General features: G+C 35.4%; 1 pseudogene; it reads right to left on the bottom strand.

Annotated features, from left to right (window-relative positions):
* The window catches only part of LOC141495682 (thymidylate synthase pseudogene), a 35,807-nt pseudogene extending 20,410 nt beyond the window's left edge, over positions 1 to 15,397 (bottom strand).
* Positions 15,398 to 26,257: the final 10,860 nt, after the last annotated feature.

Genomic DNA, 26,257 nt, shown 5'->3' with positions numbered 1-26,257 from the left:
CTCCTGACTCCATGGCCGGTGCTTTATCCACTGCGCCACCTAGCCACCCCTTTACCTACCTTTTAAAGCTCAATAATAATGCCACCTCCTCCAGGAAGTTTTCTTATTTTTTTCAGTTAGAAGGATCTATTCTTTTAGAGTTAACATAATACTTTTTTCTTATATCTCTTTGATGCAGTCATATGATATTATAACTATCTGCACTGATGAATTATCTCCTTAGACTGTTACATTCTTATTTTTCCTATTTATTGTCATGTTTATTTTTTATGGCACTTTTTCTAGAGATACTCACATTTAAATAAAGATTGGTCATTTTAATGTCTTACCAAAATCTCATGAACTAGAGAGGAACTATGGATTGCTAGGAGAAATATGCTAATGAATCCAAAATAATCAGAATTATGAGGGCCATGATGTGTGAAAGCTTTTATTTCTCTCAACATTTAGTATAGCTCTTGGAACATAATGAGTGCTTAAGAAAATTTAGAATTTGTTGAATTATTGACATTCTTTTTATTATTTTAGGAATAAGAATATTTAAATTCAGAAAACTTATTTGGGGATGAAGATGATTATAATTTTTATTATAATTTTTTCTACGTATTTATTCTTATTTTTGTACAAATAATGTTTTTTATACATTAATAAAATATTCTTTTTTAAGAGTAAACATAATACCCCCTCCCCCCAAAAAATATAGACCCGCATGCATGATAAAGGGGAGAGAAAAAAATTAAAATTAAAACTAAAAAAAAATAATAGTAATAATTTTAGGTATGGCCAGGTGGCACAGTAGACGGAGCACTAGCCCTGGAGCCAGGAGCACCTGAGCCCAAATCTGGCTCCATACACCCTACAATCACCCAACTGTGTGACCCCATGCAAGCCACCCCAAACCCATTGCCCTGAAAAAACAAACAAAAAAAAGATCCAAAATAAAACAAAATAGTAATAGTAGGGGCGGCCGGGTGGCAGACAGAGCACTGGCCCTTGATCCAGGAGCACCTGGATCCAAATCTGTCCTCAGACACCTAACAATCACCCAGCTATGTGACCCCAGGCAGGCCACCTAGCCCCATTTGCCCTGCAACCTCCCCCCCAATAATACTAATACTAATACTAATACTAATACTAATACTAATACTAATACTAATACTAATACTAATACTAATACTAATACTAATACTAATACTAATAAATGTGTTCCAACACCATCAACTTTGTTGCAGGTGGATCACATTCTTTATGATAAGTCCATCACAAAAGTTACTTAAATATTTTTCCACTGTTGCTTTTGCTGATTGCAACTCCCTCCTTTCATATTTCTCCACTACCATGTACTATATTTTCTTTCTCCTTTCACTGACTCTGCTGTAGGGTAGCTGAGTGGTGCAGCAGACAGATCCCTGGTCCTGGGGCCAAGAGGCTCCGAGTCCCCCTACCACCCCTTCGGCCCAGCATCCAGCTGGCCCTATGGTCCCGGACAGGCCATCCAATCCCAGCCCCTTGCAAGAAGTAAAAAAGAAAATGTGTTATATCTGACCACTCTCCCCCCATGGTCCATCCTCTCCTTCATCACTCACATCCCCTCCTTCCCCCTGTCCCTCTTCTTTCCTTCTTACTCCAGATATCTATACCCCATTGAATATATATGCTGTTTCCTCTCCTAGCCACCTCTGATGAGAGCAAAGATTCCCTCATTCCCCCTTGTCTTCCCTCTTCCATATCATTGTAATAGCTCATTGTACTAAAGAAAAATCTTATTATATGAAATATCTTAGCCTATTCCTCCTCTCCTTTTTCTTTCATTACATTTCCCTTTTATCTATTGACTCCATTTTTACACCACAATATATCTTCAAATTCAGCTTTCTCCTGTGATTCAATTATAGAAGCTCTTCTACCTGCTCTATTAACTGAGAAGGTTCATATGAGTATTATCAGTATCATTTTTCTATACAGGAATACACATAGTTCATCATCATTAAGTCCCTCATATTTTCCCCTTCTCCTCCACTCTCTATGCTTCACCTGAGTCCAGTATTTGAAGGTCAAACCTCCTGTTCAGCTCTGGCCATTCCAAAAGGAACATTTGAAATTCCCCTGGTTCATTGAAAGTCCATCTTTTTCCCCAGAAGAGGATGTTCAGTTTGGCTGGGTAGTTGATTCTCGGTTGCATTCTAAGCTCTTTTGCCTTCCGGAATATTATATTCCAAGCCCTATGAGCTTTTAATGTAGTTGCTACTAAGTCCTGTGTGATCCTGACTGCAGCTCCACAATATTTGAATTGCGTCCTTCTGGCTGCTTATTATATTTTCTCTTTGACTTGAGAGTTCTGGAACTTGGCTATAATATTCCTGGGAGTTGTTTTTTTTTTTTTTGGATCTCTTTCTCTGCCCTCTGCTTCTAAGATATCAGGGCAATTTTCCTGTAGTAATTCTTTGAAAATGATGTCAAGGCTCTTTTCCTGATCATGACTTTCAGGTATTCCAATAATTTTTAAATTATCTTTCCTAAATCTGTTTTCCATATGAGTTGTTTTTTTCAATGAGATATTTCACATTTTCTTCTAATTTTTCATTCTTTTGGTTTTGAAGTATTGTGTCCCGATTTCTCGTAAAATCAGCAATCTCCCTCAGTTCTATTCTTTGTCTGAAGGATTTGTTTTCCTCAGAGAGCTTTCTTATCTTTTTCCATCTGGCCAATTCTACTTTTTAAAGCATTCTTCTCCTCAATAACTTTTTGAACTGTTTTATCCATTTGACTCATGCTGGTTTTTAGCATGTTATTTTCTTCAGCTTTTTTTGTATCTCCTTGACTAAGCTGCTGACTTCATTTTCATGTTTTTCCTGCATCTCTCTCATTTCTTTTCCCAACTTTTTTCTATCTCTCTCACTTGATTTTCAAAGTCTCTTTTGAGCTCTGTCATAGCCTGAGCCCAGTTTCTGTTTTTCTTGGAGTCTTTAGATGCAGGAGCTTGTGCTTCCTTATCTTCAGATTGAGTGTTTTGATCCTTCTTGGGATCACAGGCAAAGTATTTCTCAATGGTATTCCTCTTTTTTCTCTGCTTTCTCATTTCCCAGCCTGTGCCTGGTTTTGGGGTGCTTCCTGAGCTTTTGAGTGTGTGAGGCTCTGTCTTCCCTGTCTGTGAATGACCACAAGTGCACCCCTCTGCCATGGGGCTGAGGTGGGAGGCCCTGATATTTTATGGGGGGCGCCTAGACTGCGATCAGGATCTGAATGTGGTCAGAACCCCAGCATCCTGTTCCAGGGGTAGAGCTCCCCAGTCTCTCTTCAATGGGCTCATGCCCTGGGAGCTCTGGCTTTCCTACTTCTTCTTCCTGTTCCTGGGTCTGCGCTGCCATGACCAAACTGCTCGCTGTGTGCTCTGAGGGCTGGGCTTCATGTGCTCGCTCTGGCAGAGGTCCCCCTGCTGTTACCCCAAGTTGTGCTTGGTGCTCCCTGGGGTGTAGGCCAGGAAACTCCCCCGCTGCTGTGAGCCTTAGCTCCCAGTGCCCTGGGGCTGCCTCTGGGAGGCTGAAGTTCCTTGGCTCTGGCAGGCCACCCTTCTGGTGGGCTACCCCTCTGACCCTGTGGAGCCGAGCCTTTCCGCTCTTTTCCAGGTTGCCTTGGTTTGGAGAACTGCCTCACTGGGTCCCTCTGTGGATTTTGTCTCTCGAAAATGTAGTTAGAATCCTTAGCTTTTAAGTTTTGAGAGAGAGCGCCTAAGAGATGATCCTCTCTTGTCTGCATCTTGGCTCCGCCCCCTTTTATTATAATTCTTAAGAAAGCTAATTTGGCTTAAAGAAATTTTTTTTTTATCTTTCAGTTTTGAGACTAATGCTGATGTCTCAGTAGCTTGATATAACATATTCTATATCTGTGAACCAGTATTCACTGATTTCCATTTTGCCTTGAAGACCTTTTTCTTGCTGCTTTAAAAATAGCCATAGATAATGGACTTAAATAAATTTGTAAGGCTTCAAATTTCTCTAAATTGAGTGGTTGTTCTCTTTAGTGAAAAAATTAAGCAAAGATATGAACATGTTTGGAAAAAAGAGATTAGGCTGAGAAATAAAGAGAAAGCAGAGCTCTTTCACTGAACTGATTAAAAAAGGCTGAAGTGGATTGACTAAATACTAAGATTTGTACTTGATTTATCCATAGTTTGGTGTTTATTTTGTAATTTCAAAATTGCTGTATTGTCTTGATCCTTCTTAATTATATAACTTGGGGATTTAACTCTGCAGTTTTACTTTATCTTGGTATCATGTCTCTAGATGGTAACTTTATTATTGCTAATATTCAAGTACATGAGCAAAGTAAGTGTATATTTTTTTTTATAGTAGCCTGGGTTAAATTGAAGCATGAGACAGGACTTCAGAGTTCCAAGAGTTACTCCTGACTCTTCCTTCTTTCTTGCCTACAGGCAAGAATGACCTTTATAAAAGAGAAACTATATTCAGTAATCTATCTGAACAGTAATTCATAAAAGATTTACCACATGGTGATGACTTTTTTTTTGTCTAATCTGTCTCTTTCATTAAAGTTGCTCTAGGAAGCACTTGACATGTTGATTTTGAATCTATAATGATGGCTGTATTTCAGATGATGATGGCAGTAATCTGTTGTGATGAAGGAAAATATTTTACAACATGTATTCACTTCAATTTCCAGTGTTTGATTCTGTTAATTTGCTTTAGGTATGGTGTGGAAAGCTTGTAATGGTATCTCAGCAGGCTTTAACGCATTCTAAAGTCCAAGCCCAGAATCTTGAGGATTCCTAAAGATATTTTTCTACTCTGAAATTGCCATTTTGCAACTTGGGTGGCTCAGTATTGTTTCACAATTATTTGACAATAATGATGAGGATTTTGTCCCCCTTACTTCTTTCTCTTATCCTTGATGTATACATGAATAATTTAGAGCATTACTTAGAACACTATATTGTTTAAACTTGTTTTCCACAAAGGTCACAGTACAGTGCAAGGGGATGATGGATCTTTTTTTTTTTTTTTTAGGTTTTTGCAAGGCAAATGGGGTTATGTGGCTTGCCCAAGGCCACACAGCTAGGTAATTATTAAATGTTTGAGACTGGATTTGAACCCAGGTACTCCTGACTCCAAGGCTGGTGCTTTTATCCACTATGCCACCTAGCTGCCCTGGGATGATGGCTCTTATGTAAGTTGATGCAGTTGAGCCACACAAACTTTACATGGACTTTGAGGATTTTTAAAGACTTCAGAGTAGATGGTGCCTTGATGCATCCATTCCATATCACCAATAGAGGGAAGTAGAACTGTCTTGTTTATCTTTTTCTATGTAACCAGGTTTGATCCTGTAATAAGAAATGAGAATAAGCTAGTGTCAGTATGTGATTTTGTACATCTGTGAATTCTTCCAACTAAACAGAATTTGAAGACCATCAGGAGGTATGAGGTCAAGTCATTCAGAAACTGCTTTAATGTGGATGATTTCTATTGAATTCCCTAGTATGTAAGTCAGCACTTTAGACTGAGATGCTTCTTAAACTGTTCTCCATGTGCCCACTGCCTTCCCCTCCAATCTAACATGTATACCTCTATCAGATTAGTCTTCTTAAATAAAGTACTACTTAGGAACTTTCTTGCTTAAAAACTTTCATGAACTCCCAACTTTATGCAAGAAAAAGACCAAAACTTCTAGTCTGGTATTCATGGTCATCCATATAACATGGCATCCTTCTAGTCATTTAGCAGCATATATTTTCCCAATCATATCTCCCTTATTCCAATCAACTGTATCTCTGAACACTGTTTTCATTCTCCTATCTCCTTGCTTTTTTCATAGGGTTTCATAGTTTCCTTTGAATACTGCATTTCTTTCCTCCTTTTCTCCATGTGTTAATAGCCTCTTTATTTCTCAAGGCCTAATTCAAATTCCAATTCTTCTGGAAAGCCCTTTCTGACCATTTGAACTGGAAACGATCCCTTCCCCCCTCCAAACATTAGGCAGTATGTTACATAGAATTCATTTAATAATTATGTGTTACCTTGTGACATTGCCTTATTTATTGTCTTGCTATCAAATTTCTCTAATATGAGTTTGTTACCCTATGTATGCTGACTCAGCACTGATTTAATCCAATGACCAATACTCTATTTCTATGTCTACATTATATTTATTCTTAGTCCCATATTACTGGGGATGGCAGATCCATTTGAACATTTAATTGTATTTTATATTTATTCACCTTTGAACATACTGTTTTTTTCCCCAGTAGATTATAATTTCTTTTTTTTTTTTTTAAGATTTTTCTAAGGCAATGGGGTTAAGTGGCTTGCTAGGTAATTATTAAGTGTCTGAGGCCGGATTTGAACTCAGGTACTCCTGACTCCAAGGCCAGTACTCTATCCACTGCGCCACCTAGCAGCCCTAGATTATAATTTCTTTGAAAGTAAGAATTACTTCTTTTTTTATCTTTGGACCTAGAGAGTACTTATCATACAGGAGAAGCTTAATAAATGTCTGTTGAATTAAATTGAATTGAATGAGTTTTCTTTCTATACTTTTATCATCTCATATACTCATATGACTTTAATTATCATCATTCATGTAGATCGCAAATCTATAACCCCTTGTTGACAGCTTTTCTACGGAGTACTAATGGACCTGATTTACCTCCTAAGTTTCTCCAATTGGATATCCCACCACTACCTTAAATTTAACATGAGTCAGTATAGTACTGTGGAAAGAGCACTGGATTTTTGTGCCCTAAAACTTGGGTTCAAATTTCAACTTTCCCACTTTGAGCAAGTCATTTAATAATCTGTCAACCTCATTTTCCTCATATGTAAAACAAGGTAGCTGAATTTGTTTCCCTGTAAAATCTCTTCTAGCTCTAAATCTGTGATCCTATGAAAATATATTTTTGTCCTCTTTGATTTGTGAATGAGTAAAAAGCAGGTAAGTGCTGCCATCTAGTTTCTAGTTCATAATCATCATCTTCACTGTTATTTTTGAGTAAACAATCAGTCCTTTAGAATTTTAAGTTTCTATAACATCTGAATAAAAATTTATCTATAAGCAAAGGTAATTTTTCTTTTTAAACTGAGTGAGGGATGCTCATAATGACATTTCTGATGTAGATTTCAGGTACAAAATATAAAAAAACCCCAGTTGTTTTAACAAAATATTTTTCAGTGCCTTCATGTAAAAAAACTGATGGTGAGAATTAATAAGGGGGGAAGAAAGAGACAGAGACAGAGAGAGAGAGAGAGAGAGAGAGAGAGAGAGAGAGAGACAGAGAGAGAGAGAGACACTGTGTGTGTGTTTGTGTGTGTGTGTGTGTGTGTGTGTGTGTGTGTGTGTGTGTGTGTGTGTGTGTGTGTGTATGAGAAGGGGTTTGGCTGACTGAGGGAAGTCATAACTTATCAGGTTACTCTCATAGAGATTGTCAATAGTGTGACCTAACCCTGCAAATAGGGAGAATGAGAATGGATGCCAGCTTTGAAGCCAATTTGAACTGGGAGTAACTGGCACTGTCTTGTTGCTACTTTTAAGCTGTGTGAACTTTATATTGTTTTGTATGTTTAATTGTGGGCAGGAAGTAAAGTGAAAAATTGAGTTATGATTTGTTATCACTCACCTCCTTGTGCCCCCTTCTCCTTGGCCCTGGGGTCAGAGTCATTTTGAAAGGAAAAAGAAGTGGCACCTCTCTCAACCCTCCTTGCCTTGCAGCACCAGCTCCTAAAGATAAGTAGACTACTCCATCATTTTGTGCTGTTGCTATGTATTACTTATCAGCTGCCCGAGTATAGAAGAATGGAAGACCTTTTCTCTTGAAATCTTAAAAAAATCTTGAAAACTATCAAAACACAAAAGAGGGTGTTTGTTCTTGTGTCAGAGATCTTTTTTTTCCACCTTAAAGAAAACTGATAAACAGTAGAGATGCTAGAGAAATAACTGCAAACTTGAGACTTGAGTTTTATGTTTGAATCTCTTTCCTTTAGGTATCTTTTTAAGTACACTGAATTTGCCTTGCAAATAATAGATGCTCAATAAATATTTGAATGAATGAGCAAGGAATGTATTATATATAGGGTGACTCAACAGTTGAAACCTGAAAGAAGCTAAGTATAATTGTTTTTGTTAATTTAAATAAAAATTAAATACTCAGAGCGCAAATTACTGTCTTAGGCACTTAGAAATATCAAATTCCCCTTTCCCCCATTCCCAAATCCACACAATCCCTACCTTCAAAGAATTTACATTTTAACTGGTTGGGAGGCAGGGAGATTATTGGGGCAAAAAACAAAATCTAGATTAAAAATCTATGAAAATTTGATGGAAGAGAAAATATTTTCTATTAAAAAGGATAAGAAAAAGCTTCACAGAGGAGGTAAAATATAAGATGAACCTGAAGGATGGGACTTCTAGGAAGGGGGTACATTCTAAATATAAGAAGATTGAAAGTAACTTACTGGCAAGTAAGTTTTGAGGAATTGCTAATAGTCCAGCTTTGCTTTAATGTAGGGTTTTTGAATATGAGTAAGAGGAAACAAAAAAATTGAGAAGATTTTAAATACTAAAGAGTTTGTATTCTATATTATTGACAAAAAAGTAGTCACTTAAAATTTTTTAGTAGTAGTAATAGTGTCATGGTAAGACTTACTTAATAGGAAAATATTATTTTGGTAACTCTATGAAGGATGGGAGGCAGGTTAGCCAGTTAGAAAAGTATTAAAATAATCTGAAAGTTAAGTAAAGAACTAAGGTGGTGGCAATATAAGTGGAAGGAAAGGTGATAGATGTTATGGAGTAGAATCCACAGATCTTGGTAACTTCATAATTCTTTGTGTATATTTGAAATGTTTTTATGTTTTTATTATTAATATTTTCTATTTCTTTTATCACCACAATATTACATGTATTGCTTTTCCCTTCCCTTCTCAATCCCATTGACAAATAGTATGTTTTTTTTTTTTTTTAGGTTTTTGCAAGGCAATGGGGTTAAATGGCTTGCCCAAGGCCACACAGCTAGGTAATTATTAAGTGTCTGAGATTGGATTTGAACTCAGGTACTCCTAACCCCAGGGCCAGTGCTTTATCCACTGCGCCATCTAGCTACCCCCAAATAGTATTTTTTTAAAGACAAAGAAAGTTGGTTGATACATTGAAAAAGTCTGAAAATATGTTCAATGTGTATGTAACCTGTGAACCTCCACACCCAGGAAGGAGTAGATAGATGGAGTCTTCTTATATATCTTTGATTTTTATAATTTTGTTGCATTTTCTTAAGGTGTAATCTTTCCATTTACATTGTTGTTACTGTGTATATTGTTTTCTTGGCTCTGCATATGAACTCTGGATCAGTTCATATAGATCTTTTCATGCTTCTCTGCATTCCCCAGTTGATGGCATCCACTTTGTTTCCAATTCTTAACTATCTTAAAAAAAGTGATGCTAGAATATTTTGTAGTATATAAGAAATTTTTTATTATTGATGAATCAGTTGGGGTATAAGTTAAGTAAGTTTCTGGTTCAGGGGATATGGGGGTGTTAGTCACTTTATTTGCATAATTACAAATTGCTTTCCTAAATAGTTTTACCATTTCACAGCTTCACGAGCAAAGTATTAATGTGCCTATCCTTTTACAACCCCTCCAACAAAGACTATTCCTATTTTTGTTAATTTTCTAATATTCAGGATGTGAGGTGAAACTTCGGATTGTTTTGATCTGCATTTCTTTTATTATTAGTGATTTGGAGCATTTTTTATGTGGTTGTAAATACTTTATCATTCTTCTTTGAGAACTATTTTTTCATGTCTTTGACCCTTTATATATTGTAGAATATGTGTGTGTGTGTGTGTGTGTGTGTGTAAATATATAGCTGGATAACAAATTCTTATTAGAGAAATCCAATATAAAGATTTTTTCCCCCCATTCAACCATTTCTCTTCTTAACCTAGATATATCAATGTAGTCTCTGTAGAAACTTTTCAGTTTTAAGTAATCAAATTATCTTTTTTATCTTTTGTATTTGTCTCTCACTTGTTAGTTAAGTTTTTGCCCCAAACTGTAAGAGTTATGAGTTATGTGATGTTTTGCTTTTAATTTTTATAGTATAGATCACATATTCATTTAGAAAATTTTGAATGTGGTATAAAATGTTGGTTGAAGCCTAATTTTGAACTTTTAAAGAGCTTCTCATGAATTCCCATTGCATATTATGCTTGCTGTTTTTTAGAAAGATTCTTTTTATGCTATTTTTAAAAGGTTCTTCTATGCCTATAATTTATAGGGATTTTTAAGCATAAAAGAGTGTTATAGGTTTTGTCAAAGGCTTTTTTTTTGCAGTTACTGCATGATCATGTGATTTGGGGAATTTTGGTTTTTGATAAATTAATTATGTTGACTGTTTTCCTAATGTTGAACTATCCTTTCCTCCTTGGTATAATCCCACTTGATAATAATGAATTGCTTTTTGGATAAATTGATGTAGGACTTTATTTAGAATTTCTGAGTTAATGTTCATTAATGATATTGATATATAGTTTATTCAATGTTTTATCTTTCCCTAGTTTAAGTATTAGGACCATATTTGCTTCATAAAAGTCTTCTGGTAGTATTCTTTCTTAGTTTGGGAGAATAATATGTGATGTATAGATACTAAATGTTCTTTAAGTCTGATAGTTTTAAAATATTCTCTTTATTTCTTCTGTTTTTACTGTGATTTCATCTTGTTCATTAGATTAGCCAAGGGTTTGTCAATTTTATTAGTCTTTTTCAAGAACCAGTTTTTAACTTTATTAATTGTTTCTGTTAGTTGTCTTTCCTTCATGTTTTCTTTATTCTTTCTTTTGCAAGACAACCAGAGGTTAAGTGGCTTTCCTAAGGCCACACAGCTAGGTAATTATTAAGTGTCTGAGACGGGATTTGAACCCAGGTACTCCTGACTCCAGGGCCAGTGCTTTATCCACTGCGCCACCTAGCCACTTAGCCACCCCCTTCTTGAAGTGTCTTTTCTTGAACAGGGACTTGAACTGTTTTTTTTTTTTTAAGGGGATTTTAGGTGGTAATGTTAGAAGAGAGAAGAGGGAAGTATAGGAGAGATGTTATGTTATTAAAGTAAAATGACAAGATTTAGAATTTGATTGAATATAGAGAATGAGGAATTATGGTTAACATCTAGGTTGTGAGCCTAGGTGACTGGGAAATGGTGGTACCAATAATAATAATAATAATAATAATAATAATAATAATAATAATAAACTGAGAAAGAGGGGAGGCAGTTGGAAGTTCAAGACTGGAAGTCAAGAAAGACATAGAGATGATGATTATAACCATGGAAGCTCACAAGATAGCCAACAGAAATGATATACAAAGAGAAGGTGTCCCTGGGGGACACCCACACTCAGCATGATCAGGTTGAAGGTCAAACAAAGAAGACTAAAGAAACAGGAGGAGAACTAGGAAAGAATAGTGTCACAAAACCTCAGAAGAAGGCATCAAGAAGAAGGTGATTGCAGTTTCCAAGAGAAACTGAAGAAACTTCCAGAAGAGAAAAGAGAAGAAGCAGTTAGATCTAACAAGTCAGAGATGATTGGTAGTTTTGAAGAGAGCAGTTTCAATTGAATGATGAAGTCAGGAGCCAAACTGTGTAGTTAAGAGAGTGAGAGGAAAGGAAATGATGGTGTTGATTGTAGTCAGGTTGATAGCTAGCAGATATGGAAAGATCAAGTTAGGGTTTTTTGAGGATGAAGAAAATGTGGGAATGTTTATAGGTAGTAAAGAAGCAACCAGTAGGAGGAAATTAATGTGAGAGAGTGGGGCTGATCCCATTCCACCTCATCTCTTACCTGCTGAAGAAGATGAGATGGAATGGGATCACTTGTGCACATAGAAGGATTTTCCTTGGCAAGAAGGACCTTGAGACAGGAGAGAAGGCAGAGAGAGTGGCAGAAAACAGCCGGATGATATGAGATGAAGAGGATGAAAGAAAGTTTTCAGTGAATATACTGTTTTTTTTTCCCAGTGAAATTTAAGGTTCTCAACTGGTGGAGGCAGGAGAAACCATGATGTGATTAAGGAGGGAAAAGGTTTGAAAAGTAGCTGTGATAAAAAGTCGCTGTGAGTTAACTAAGAAGGTATAAAAATAATTGCCTTTTTGCAATTGAGATTACATAACATTAATTTGTAATAGTCCAGTAAGCTTGCTTGCATGATTTTTTCTATATTTGTTTGCCATTATATGAATAAGAGTGAAGTCAGCATGATCAGGGATTGAATTATATCAATAGTGAGATAAGCTAACTTTTTATAGTGCTTATTATGTGCCAAGTCGGTTCTCATTCTTTGTTTTGCAGGTAAATCATTTCTCCTTCCTTCAAGTGATTCTCATATGACATGGTTTCAAAACCCCTCATCATTATGGTTTCCCTTCTGGACTTTCTTTATCTTGTCAATGTATTTCCTAAAATGTGATTCCCAGAAATAAGCAAAGTGAAGTTTGCTTTTTTAAAAACTACCCCACATTTTTTCATGTGGTTCATAGTTTTAGAAAAAAAGCATAGCAAGGGACACAAAAATGATTTTGTTACCTTGTTACATTTAATATACATTTCTTTTTATATTGTTTTATTTTTCAATTACATGTAAAAATAATTTTCAACATTCAGTTTTTTATAAGATTTTATAAGATTTTTCTCCTTCCCTCCCTTGCCTCCCCCTTCCCCTTGACAGTGAGTATTCTGATATAGGCGATATATGTATAACTTTGTTAAATGTATTTCCTTGTTAGTCATGTTGTGAACAGGAAAAAAAAATACCACAAGAGGGAAAAAACCTAAAGCATAAAACAAATTTTAAAAATTGAAATTAGTATGTTTTGCTCTGCATTGAGACTCCATAGTTCCTCCTATGGGTGTGGATGACATTTTCCTTTACAATTCTTTTAGAATTGTCTTTGTATTGTATTGCTGAGAAGGGCTAACTAGGTCTATTATAGTGGATCATCACAAAATTCAGTGTTCTCCTGGATCTGCTCACTTTACTCATCATGCAAGCTTTTCCAGGCTTTTCTGAAATCATTCTATTCATGGTTTCTTATAAAAACAATAGTATTCCATCACATTCATTACAATTTGTTCAGCCATTCCCCAATTTATGAGTATCACCTCAATTTCCAACTCTTTGCCACCACAAAAAAGAGCTGCTATGAATATTTTTGTACATATGGATCTTTTCCCCTTTTCAACATCTCTTTGAGATATGGACCTAGTAGTGGTCTTGCTGGACCAAAGGGTATACACAATTTTATTACCCTTTAGGCATAATTCCAAATTGTTCTCCATAATGATTGGATCAGTTCCCAACTCTACCAATAGTGCTTTATTAGCTGATCATTTATCTTTTTTGCCATATTGACCAATCTGATACGTTTGAGGTGATACTTCAGAGTTGTTTTAATTTGCATTTCTCTAATCAGTATTGATTTAGAGCATTTTTTAAAATTAATTTTTATTAAAAATATTATTTGAGTTTTACAATTTCCCCCCAATCTTACTTCCCTCCCCCCACCCCTGCACGGAAAGCAATCTGTCAGTCTTTACTTTGTTTCCATGTTGTACCTTGATCCAAATTGGGTGTGATGAGAGAGAAATCATATCCTTAGAGAAGAGACAAGAATTCTAAGAGGTAACAAGATCAGACAATAAGATATCTGTGTTTTTTCTAAATTGAAGGGAATAGTCCTTGAACTTTGTTCAAACTCCACAGCTACTTAACTGGATACAGATGGTACTCTCCTTTGCAGACAGCCCAAAATTGCTCCCGATTGTTACACTGATGGAATGAGTGAGTCCTTCAAGGTTGATCATCACTCCCTTGTTGCTGTTAGGGTATATAGTGTTTTTCTGGTTCTACTCATCTCACTCAGCATCAGTTCATGCAAATCCCTCCAGGCTTCCCTGAAATCCTGTCCCTCCTGGTTTCTTTCTTTCTTTTTTTTATGTTATAATGTAGGATTTCAGTTTAATTCAAATTTTGCTTGAAAACATAAAATTGGCCACCTAAATTAATTGCTATTATGGATAACAATGTATCAAGTGATACATTACCAAGGCTTAATGCACAAATGTATGTGTGGGCACACCACACATACACACACACACACACACACACACACACACACACACACACAGAAAAACCACTTCACCAGACCCTAGTTACACAAAACCAGTGTTATATTTGAATGGAATATAAAGGAAACATTTGGACAAACCAAATAATTAAATCTAGCACTTCTAAAATAAATACTAGTGATACTTCTGTACTTAAATTGTCATATTTGAAAAACAGAAAACAAAAAAACCTTCCAGTTTATTCCAACAGTGCAAAATAATAGCAGCATTTACTAGTCAAGATTTAGTTTGTGTAAACACTCAGGTCCACCATACACAGTGGATATGCAAAGCTGCCCTTGAGAAGCCTTGATTTACCCTTTCAACTCAGGACTGGTCATGGCTGGAGCTCCAGTTTTTTTTTTTTTTTGAAGTATAGGATTTGTTTGGGCACAGGTTGTAATGAGTCTCTGGGCTTCAGCTTTTACATTTATATTTTAAAGCTAGATAGCCGATTTTAAGATAAAACTTTCCAGATGCAAAATGTTGCCCTTGGTTTTGGAGCATCACCAGGGTGCCTACCTGAGCACCTTTTTCTAAGTGGGACTTTGGCTTTTTCAGATAGTTATTAAATATAGCTCAGTGCTTTAAGCTGAATCAAGCATACACAAAAAATGCACATTTCCAGTTAAACAACAGTACTTTTTAGGCATATGGGACATGCCTTGCTAAAGATATTGATTTTAAGGGGCAGAGCTATGTTGAGATTGAAAAGCTGAAGCAATAGTTAAGTGTGCACAGTTGTACCAGCTCCCTGAAAAAGGCTTTGCACTCTTAGGTTTTCTCAGGTCAACCATGAACTTTGCCATTGAAAAGAAATTTTCTCTTCTCATTTTTCATTTCCATCTGACAGAACATGAAACTTAACAAAGTTATGTTTGAATTCTTATTAAAATCTTTAAAAATTAAGAATTAATACCTTCCAAGAGGGCTTGTACATACACTATGCCAAAAGTAAACTTGCTGTCTTCACAGTACACACCTGAATAATTCAAGTCTGTCTTCTGTTAGTTACACCAAAGCAAAAATCTCTCAAGTAGCTGATTATTTACATACTACAGAATGAGGGGAAAAAATACTTTGTTAGTGGTTGGTCTATTTGATTATAAACAGAAGCTCTTCTCTATCTTCCTTTTGTCTCCTTCAGAGAATGTGTGGGTTTCAAGTACTTGGGTTTTGATCCCAGCTGCCTCAGTGGTCCCCACGTACCACTGCTTGTCGTGTTCCCATTGACACAGGAGTCTGTAGAGTTCAGCTGTTTTCCAGTTAGCGACGGCGAAGGGGCTTGTAGACACAAATGGCCATAAGGATCATAGTGACCAAGAGGATACTGAAGATGCTTCCCACGAGCACTAGGTTCTGCCCGCGCAGCACGGCGTACGGCCGGCTCCGCTCCGGAGGTGTCCCGGCGGGGCTCGGGGCCTCCGCCGGCCCCGGGAGGAGCCCGCCCAGGCCGAGGCCCAGCAGCAGGAGCCCGCGCCGCCCCAGCCGCATCGCCGCCGTCCCCACCCCCGCTCCTGGTTTCTAATAGAACAGTAGTGTTCCATGACATACATATACCACAGTTTAGAGCATTTTTTATTATGACTATAGATAGGGTTAATTTCTTCATCTGAAAACTGCCTTTTCATATCTTTTGATCATTTATCAATGGGGGAATGACTTGTATTCTTATATATTTGACTCAGTTCTCTATATATTTTAGAAATGAATTCTTTATCAGAAATACTAGATGTAAAAAAATTGTTCTCCAACTTTCTGCATACCTTCTAATCTTGGTTGCATTGATTTTATTTGTGCAAACCCTTTTTAAATTTAATTTTTAAAAGGACAAAATAAACTTCAAGTAATAGGAATTCTCAGTTTTAGTCATTTTTCTTATTCTATGTTTATTAAAATGTGTACATTTTTATAACTAATAAGTTCACAACAAAAATAGAAACATAAAATGCATAGCATTGTTTTCTTTCATGTGACTGACATTTCATTTCATTTCATTTTTATTTTATTTTTATTTATTTAAGGCAATGGGAGTTAAGTGACTTGCCCAGAATCACAACTAGGTAATTATTAAGTGTCTGAGGCTGGATTTGAACTTCGATTTGAACACCAGGACCAGTGCACTATTCACTGTGCCACCTAGCTGCTGCTGCCCCACTAATTTCATTTTAGATTTTTATCAATGATTTTTCTTAGTAGATCTTTTTGTTTGTTTTTGTTTTTGCAAGGCAATGGGATTAGGTGACTTGCCCAGGATTGCACAGTTAAGTAACTGAGGCTGGATTTGAATTCAGGTCCTCCTGACTCCAGGGTTGGTGCTCTATCTATGATGATACCTAGCTATGCCCTTGGTAGATTGTATATCAAGTAATCTTGGAATTTTAAGTGGTCTTAAATTGGTCACATTGGCATTCTTCATAATTCTAAGCTTGGAAGGACCAAGCTTAATTTCAAAGGAATGAATAGTTTTGTAAGCTCCTTAAAGGTAGAGGTTGTAAATTTTCAGCTCTGTATTCTCTGGTCCCAAATTTATTGAATAAATTGGAAGGGAATTCTCCAGTCTATCTTACTCAGGTGATCTATTTTATATTAAGTTCTTCATTATGCTGTTTGGATACTTTTCTCTTTAGGAAATGGAGAATTATGACCCCTTTCTACTCAATGTAATAACCCATTATTTATTGAAGACAGTGAGGACACTCCAAACGTTCCTTCTCTTTTCCAGTCTTATTCCTTCCAAAATGGAAGGGTCATCCAGTTATGCTTTCATGGTGATGATTCCTGACTTTACCTTGTGATGCAGCTCTATTCTTCACCCTATGTCTATTTTATAATGGCATACCACTACCCCGTGTTGAAACTCCTTACAAAGCTATTTATTTCTGAACATCAGGGCCAGGGAACTCTGAATAAAGAAAAACTGATGCTATGTATGTTATAGTTTCTTTTGCAATAGAAAATGACATAAATTGTATATAAATTTGTCATAGTAATAAGAATTTCTTGTATGAAACCAGGATGGGGTCATGATTGATACTCACAACTGCATTGTCTGCAACTGACTATCCAAGTTGTCATAAAATTATTTGCTTCTGCATCATAAATTTTAAGTTGTAGTCTTTAAAATTTACATGAAGTTCAATTACACTTGTGCTCTTGTTATACTTTCAAAATGAAACCTGGGATGTGACTATATTTAATAACATATTATTAGATTTATCTCCTTACATGAAAATAGACCATTAAAAATAATGGGTTTGATGTATGCCTGTGACAATTTTTATTGCAAGTCATAGCTAAAGTGTATATAGCAGAGGGAAAGGTTATGAGAAAGATGGAATAATTTATTGCATATTTTAATCTGATTTTATTCATATGTTTTGAAAAGCCACTTGTATTTCTTATAGTAAACAGTAAGTACAGGGTGTCCCAAAAATCTTAGTGCAGTTTTAAAGGTGTTAAAGCTTATTTGATATAGCTATATGATATAGGAAGCAAAAAGACTCTTTACTTTTGCTTTGAATAGTATACTGATAGTCTCTAAAATAGTTATATTTCTCTTTTGAAAATTCAGGAAAAATCTCAATAAAATTTCTTGTGTTTAAAAACTAACAAAATTTAAAACTTGTTTTGATATTTTGTCTAGAGAGCTTTTTTATGTTTGCTTATTTATTGGAGAACATTTTTTATGCTGTAGCTGCAACATTTATGTAAGCTTTAGCTCTGTGAAATTGATGATGGCTTTCTTAGGCATTAGATTCAGCAGTTCACTTGTTATTTCTTTAATATCTGATTTTAGTAGTACTATGTTTTGGGAGATTTCACTGATAAGTATCAGAATATTAGACACAACTTTAGAGAGTTTCACTTTCACTTACTTCATGTGATTTTGAAAAGTTTTTGCTCATATCTGAGTAACTATCTTCCAACATTGACTCCTATCATAGAGATTGATTGTTACAGCTTGATGGTAGGGCTAAATATCACCATTTGTCTTATGCTGTGCATAAGCCCCAGGTACATGGGTATCCTAAATGATGACTGTGTGATGCTTCTAGGGGCAGTGTTTCCTTTTCATTTAAAAAAGCAAATTCCAAATTAGGCATGTAAGAATAAAGTTGGAGAACTGACCACAGCTAAATTAAACATTATAAATTCTAAAACTGAAAATGAGATTAATATTAAGAATCATTATTATGGAAACAGTTTGATTATTGATTAGAAATAGATGCTACATTTTAAATCAGTTTTGGAAAAAGTATTGTGTCTTCAAATCCTTTATATTTAGTTAAAATCTCATATTATTAGCCAGGTAGTTTTAGGGGATAGTTCACTTGTTCTCAATGGATCATAATTTTAGAGATGGAAGGGATCGTTAATGTCTTCTAGTTCAAACCTGGCAATTTATAGTTGAGGATATTGAGACCCATAGAGTTAAATGACCTACCAAAGGGTGACACAGATAGTAAATAGGAGAACTGGAATTTGACCCCATGTTCTCAGACTCTATATTCAACACTCTTTTTATTATAACACTGTTTTCATTTTTTGTTCTTGTTGCCAGAACTAAAGAGCCATGTGTAAAACATATCCACTCATCTCAGTTACTTAATGTTCAATAAGGTTTTGTCCCTTTTGTTTGTTTGATATACTGTCTATGGTTAGATTTTTGGGAGGAATCTTTGGGAAAATATTTTTGAAATTGTACTTTAATATAATTAGCTTTGTTTGTAATCTTATGTATTTAATTATATACATTTAAAAAATCATTTTTCTGTGAAGAGGTTTATAGGCTTCATCAGACTGCTAAAGGTATCCACAACACAAAAAAGAACCCTTGAATTAGATTTTAGTGGGGAGATGACTAAAAAGGTCATATCTATTAATGCATGTATCATAGCTTATATGGACAAAATTTATTAGGCTTTCCAAATTACTTCTATACATAGCAACATGGATTCTTTTAGTTGATCTGTAAACTGGAAACCAAAAGTGCTAAGTAAGATGATAGAATAGACCATGGTGGATAGAAGTTTTGCAAGAATTTATTAAGGATGCTGCCACTTATTAGGAACTGGATTGTTAAGGAACTGGGGTAGTGGAGGGCACCAGGAAGTAGGAAAATATGTAGTCTAATCTTTTCTATTTATTTACTCATTCTGATTCATTGAGACTTTTCCTCACTTGGTTAAGGCATCTGGGCATAATGTTTTATCATTTACTTTACATGAGGTATGGTGATGTGATTTACCCAACTTTTTTTAGTATTTTTGTGATGGCAAAAAGAAGTGAAGAAGACCTCCCAGGATTTTGGATCGATCTCTAATAACACAACGGAGAATATATAAAAGAATTGTACAAGGTGGTAGGCATGGATAGCTTGTGATCCGCATTGTGGTTGAGATCATGGATATATGGGAGCATTAGAGGAACACATTAATGATAATACAGTCCTATTGCTGCCATGTCATTGCCATATTTGTCACTGTACACACATATGTATTTGCATGATATATGCATACATAAAACACACATACCTATACCCACATTGTGTATATATCATGCATGCCTATATATATATATATATATATATATATACATGAATGCTTGTTTATTCATGAATATATATTTAATATAAGTATATATATGGATTTATAGAAATGTGCACCTATTAGAATATATTTATATATTTTTATGTATATATATGTGTGTGTGTGTGTGTGTGTGTGTGTGTGTGTGTGTGTGTGTGTATCTCTATCTGTCTCTGCCTCTTTCTACTCATGTTATGAAACTGGGAAAGCAAAAGGAGCAGACCTTGGACTTTTGATGGTTGTACCATTGTAGCTCACCCTCCTTATATCTATCTTATCAAACTAGGAAGTCTTTGAGTGTAGTCTAGATTTAGTGTGATGTAGAAAGAATCATCATCAGATCAATATTGGAGTACATATACTTCCATATTTCAAATGATCTGTGAATACTTTAGCATGCATACTCCCTCAATAAATAGAGATCTCATCCCTTTCTTTAGGAGATAATTTTATGACTTGTCTTACCTCCTATACCAAATTACTCACCAAATTGCTCAGTTTGCTAATGAGCCAGCCCATCCATAGTTAGCTAAACATATCCTATACTTGAAGTTCCTGCCCAGTGATTCTTTCTTTGTAGCAAAGATTTAAAAATAAAAGGAAAAAAAAACTTGGCAAGGCCAATCAACATATCAATCATGTTTGATAGTATTTACAGCATTCCACACTAATATAGTCTCTTAACTTTTCTGTGCCAAATTTGGACATTGTTTTATAATATTTATTATTATCATATAACATTCAGTTTTATTATTGTGTTCTATTTACATTGTTGTAGCCATTATACATGTATTGCTCCTGATTCTATTTTGTATCAGTTCATAGAAGTTTTCCCATGTTTCTTGGAATTCATCAATCTTTTTAACTTAGGCAATGTAAAAAATTTTTTTTTTTTGGTTAATGAAAGGGGCTTTATTTGACAGTAGTATAGAGAGGATGTTTAGCAAGGATACAGTGTAGATTCAGGATACATGGTTCCCCTTAGCTCCACTTGGATGGTCAGTAGGTGTGTTCTTTTTTTTTAAAAATTTATTTATTTATTTAGAATTTTACAATCCCCCCCATATTATTTCCTTCCCCCATCCCCCACAGAAGGCAGTCTGTTAGTTTTTACATTTTTTCCATGATATACATTGATCTAAGTTGAATGCAGTGAGAGAGAAATCATATCCTTAAGGAAAAAAATAAAGTATAAGAGATAGCAAAATTATATAATAAGATAACATTTTTTAAAAAAAATTAAAGGTATTAGTTTTTGGTCTTTGTTCAAACTCCACAATTCTTTCTCTGGATATAGATGGTATTCTCTATTGCAGATATCCCAAAATTGTGTCTGATAGTTGCACTGATGGAATGAGTAAGTTCATTAAGGTTGATCATCACTCCCATGTTGCTGTTAAGGTGCACAATGTTCTTCTGGTTCTGCTCATCTCACTCAGTCTTAGTTCATGCAGATCCTTCCATGCTTCCCTGAATTCCCATCCCTCCTGGTTTCTAAGAGAACAATAGTGTTCCATGACATACATATACCACAGTTTGTTAAACCATTTCCCAATTGATAGACATTCACTAAATTTCCAATTCTTTGCCACCACAGAGCTGCTATGAATATTTTTGTACAAGGGATGTTTTTACCCTTTTTTTATGATCTCTTCAGGGTATAGACCCAGTAGTAGTATTGCTGGATCAAATGATATGCACATTTTTGTTGCCCTTTGGGCATTATTCCAAATTTCTTTCCAGAAAGGTTGGATGAGTTCATAGCTCCACCAACAATGTATTAGTTTCCCAGATTTCCCACATCCCTTCCAACATTGATCATTGTCCTTTCTGGTTATATTTGGCAGTCTGAGAGGTGTGAGGTGGTACCTCAGAGATACTTTAATTTGCATTTCTCTAATAAGTAGTGATTTAGAGCAATTTTTCATATGACTAGGGATTGCTTTGATTTCCTCATCTGTAAATTGCCTTTGCATATCCTTTGACCATTTGTCAATTGGGGAGTAAAATTCTTTTAAAATATAATTTTATTTTATTTTCAAAGATCATATTTCTTTCCCTCTCACTTCCTTTTCCCGACCCCTAAATAGAGAAAGCAAGAAAAATAAAACTCCTGTTATAAACATGTACAGTGAAATAGAACAAAATTTCTCATTGGCCCCACCTAAAAAAAAATCTCAATCTGTGATCTGTGTCTACTATTTTTCTGCCAGAAGGTGGATAGCATGTTTCATCCTTAGGCCTCAGGAATTGTGGTTGGTCATCATGCTGATCAGATTTCCCAAGTTTTCTTTATGTATATTTTGCTTTCTAATCAAACAAGATCCTCCTTTTCACCCTTTTTCTCCCATTTCCATTATAAACATATTAAATCAAAACCAATTTTCATAGTGGCCATGTCCTAAAAAGTATTTGTCTAACTCCTCGTTGTAAATTTTTCTCCTTTCTGTCAGGAGGTGGATAGCATGTTAAAGCCTCTGGAATTCCAGGAAGTCAATACACTGATAATGTGTTCATAGAATCACCAATTTAAAGACACCACTTTGGATTCCAACTCTTTGTCAACTATTCTTTGCCATCATCCCCTTCTCATAATTTATATAGATGTCTGTACGTCCTAATTATGTGACATAATTTTCTCCACCCTTCCTTTCCTTTCTCTCTCCTTCCCTCTATCAATATATCAATATATCTCCTTCCTCTGTATTCTTAAGATTATCAGGGGCAGCTAGGTGGTTTAGTGGATAAAGCACTGGTCCTGGAGTCAGGAGAACCCGGGTTCAAATCCAGCCTTAGACACTTAATAATTACCTGTGTGAACTTGGGCAAGTCATTAACCCCATTGCCTTGCAAAAATTTAAAAAAAAAGAAAGAAAGATTATCAAGACATAACCAAACCACTCTGAGGCCTGGTCAAGCTTGTTCTTTCTCTCCAATGGACCCTGGCAATATTAGAGGTCAGAGAGGCACATTTTTTAATTCCCCTTATTTGAATGTGATTTGTTTATTCTTTAATGCTTTATCTTTGTTCATTCATGCTCACCTTTTTGTATTTCTCTTCACTCTTATGTTTATATTTCTAAGTTTTGCTGCAGCTCTTTTTTTTTTCATCAGGAATGCTTGAAAATCCTTTATTTCAATAAAAGACCCCCCCCCCCATCCCAGGTATTGTGCTTAGTTGTGTTGGGTAAGTTATCTTGACTAGAAAGGTAAGCCCATATCCTTTACCTTTTAGAATATCTTATCCCAAGTTCTCTTTGTCTGGGTATTGGAAGCTGCTTAATTGTTTATGTTCCTGACTCTGGCTCCTTGGTATGCATTGTCAAATAGAACAAAATTTCTCTTTGGCCCCATCTAAAAAAATCTCAATCTATGATCCGTATCTACCATCTTTCTGTCAGGAGGTGGGCTCATAAGGTCTCAGGAATTGTGGTTGATTATTGTGCTGACTGGATATCCCAAATTTTCTTTATGTATATTTTGTTTTTTATCTTTTTTTCTGATTGCTTACAGTTTTTTTCTTTTACTTGGAAACTTTGGATTTTGGATGTAATGTTTCTGGTAGTTTTCATTTTGAGGTTTCTTTCAGGAGATGATACTGGATTCTTTCTATTTCCATTTTGACCTCTGATTCTAAGAGATATAGGCAGTTTTAAAATTTCTTGAAATGATATGTCTTAAGCTCCTTTTTTGGCCCTGTAGTTTAGATAATTGAAGGATTCTTAAATTTTTTCTTCTCAATTTATTTTTCAGGTCAATTGTATTTGCTATGAGATACTTTTTCTTTTTCTCCCCCATAACTTTTACTTTCTTTTAATATTTCTTGTCTTATGGAATTATTGGTTTTTATACTATCCATTCTGATTTTCATGAAGTTTGTTGTTTGAACAAGGTTTTGTACTCTTGTACGAAGTTCTTAATTTCTTTCCAATTCTTTCTTTTATAATTCTCTTTTCTTTTCTATTTTTCCCTTAAATGCTCTCATTCCATTGATAAAAACACTTTTAAACTTTTTTTCTTAACTCTTGCTTCATCTCTTCTAGGAATTCTAGTTAACTTTATGTCCAAGTTGTGTTTTTACTTTGAGACATTGCTGGTAGATGTTTTCTCTTTCTACATTTATGTCTTGAGTTTCCCCACCATAATAACTTATTATGGTGTGGCTCTTTTTATGTTTGTCCATTCCTCCATCCTTCTTCCTGACTTCAAAACTGTTATTAGAGCTGGGTTTGAGTTTTTTCTTTTGTTACTTTCTTGGGTATTGAGTATTGTGTTATTTCAGGATCTCAGGGACAGCCAGGGAACCTGTAAGCTTTAAGTGCTCCCAAGATGTTCTGATTTAGAGCAAAATCTGATTATTGCCTCCCTCATCTGTTTTTTACCTGAGTTTGAACAAGATCAGAATACTGCTGGACTCCACCCTTAATAACCAAATCTCAGAGGGGCAGAATTTTAGGCTTCCTGCTCTTGTTATTCTTCTGCAAGATGAGCTAGACTTTGGAGATGAGACCCTGTTTTGCACTTATGGTTTAAGCCATGCCAGAACAGTTGCTACTGTTGTCTTCTGAACTTCCTCTTTCTTCAGACTGAGATCCCAGGACCCTTTGTCATTCTGCCCCAGATCTGTAAACTAGGAAGGGGTAATAGGTAACAAAGGTACTATTGGTACCTATCCCTGTGATAGTTCCCTGGTTGAATCTGTTGTTTCTTGGCTATGGATCTGAGACCTCCTCTTGTCTGGGTCCATAGTCTTTCTCTTTGTGCTGTAATGTTTTGCTGATCTCATGCTCTTGATTCCTGCCCCAGTTACTGCAGACTTCTTTGTCTCATTAAGCTGAGTTAGGTTGCCTAAAGGATTCACTGTAACTTTCTCTTACATTTCTCCATCAGAATTCAGTAGTGTATTTTCTAGATTTGTTAGAAGAAGTTTGTGGAGAGTTATTCATTGCATTGTTTTCTATCATTCTGCCACTTTGATTCTGCAACTCCCCTTTATTGTCTACCCCCATTGTAAAATTCCATTATATTCATATATGCCATTTATTTAGCTGTTCATTATTATTTAGCTGTTTATGGATACAATCTTTGCCATTCTTTGTTTTTTTTAAATTAATTTTTATTAAAGATATTATTTGAGTTTTACAATTTTCCCCCCATCTTACTTCCCTCCCCCCATGGAAAGCAATCTGTCAGTCTTTACTTTGTTTACATGTTGTACCTTGATCCAAATTGAGTGTGATGAGAGAGAAATCATATCCTTAGAGAAGAGACAAGAATTCTAAGAGGTAACAAGATCAGACAATAAGATATCTGTTTTTTTCCTAAATTAAAGGGAATAGTCCTTGAACTTTGTTCAAACTCCACAGCTCCTTAACTGGATAGAGATGGCACTCTCCTTTGCAGACAGCCCCAAATTGTTCCCGATTGTTGCACTGATGGAATGAGCAAGTCCTTCAAGGTTGATCATCACTTCCATGTTGCTGTTAGGGTGTACAGTGTTTTCTGGTTCTGCTCATCTCGCTCAGCATCAGTTCATGCAAATCCCTCCAGGCTTCCCTGAAATCCCATCCCTCCTGGTTTCTAATAGAACAATAGTATTCCATGACATACATATACCACAGTTTGCTAAGCCATTCCCCAATTGAAGGACATTTACATGATTTCCAATTCTTTGCCACCACAAACAGGGCTGCTATAAATATTTTTGTACATATAATGTTTTTACCCTTTTTCTTCATCTCTTCAGGATATAGACCCAGTAGTGGTATTGCTGGGTCAAAGAGTATGCATATTTTTGTTGTCCTTTGGGCGTAGTTCCAAATAGCTCTCCAGAAAGGGTGGATGAGTTCACAGCTCCACCAACAGTGTAATAGTGTCAGATTTCCCACATCCCTTCCAACAATGATCATTATCCTTTCTGGTCATATTGGTCAATCTGAGAGGTATGAGGTGGTACCTCAGAGAAGCTTTAATTTACATTGCTCTAATAATTAATGATTTAGAGCATTTTTTCATATGCTTTGCCATTCTTTGTAACTACAAAATATGCTGCTATGGATTTTATGCCATACCTAGCATCATCTGTCTTTGAACTTCTGGGGACATATGCCTATCAATGAGATCTGTGGTTCAAAAGGTATGGACATTATAGTTACTCTTTTAGTATAATTCCGAATTGCTTTCCAAAATTCTTTTTTTAATTGATATTTTATTTTTCTAAATACATGTTGTGAAAGCTTTTCAATATTCATCCATATGCATATGTATATTTTTAAGTTATATATTTTCCTTTCATCCTTGCTTCTTACCCTCCTTCCCTCAGTCAGATGAATATTGTACTTAACACATTTATGTTAATTTGATTAGTCATTTTTAATATGAGAAATTAGAATTTAAGGGAAAGAAATACATAAGAGAAATTTTCTAAAAAAGTGAATATAGTGTTCATCAGGTTCTGAAGGGTCTTTTTGTTTGCTTGTTTTGTTTTATTTTTCTTCCT

This window comes from Macrotis lagotis, chromosome 1, assembly GCF_037893015.1.
Source record: "Macrotis lagotis isolate mMagLag1 chromosome 1, bilby.v1.9.chrom.fasta, whole genome shotgun sequence".
Lineage (NCBI taxonomy): Eukaryota > Metazoa > Chordata > Mammalia > Peramelemorphia > Peramelidae > Macrotis > Macrotis lagotis.
The sequence above is the reverse complement of the archived record's forward strand: the minus strand, read 5'-3'. Positions and strand labels throughout refer to the sequence as shown.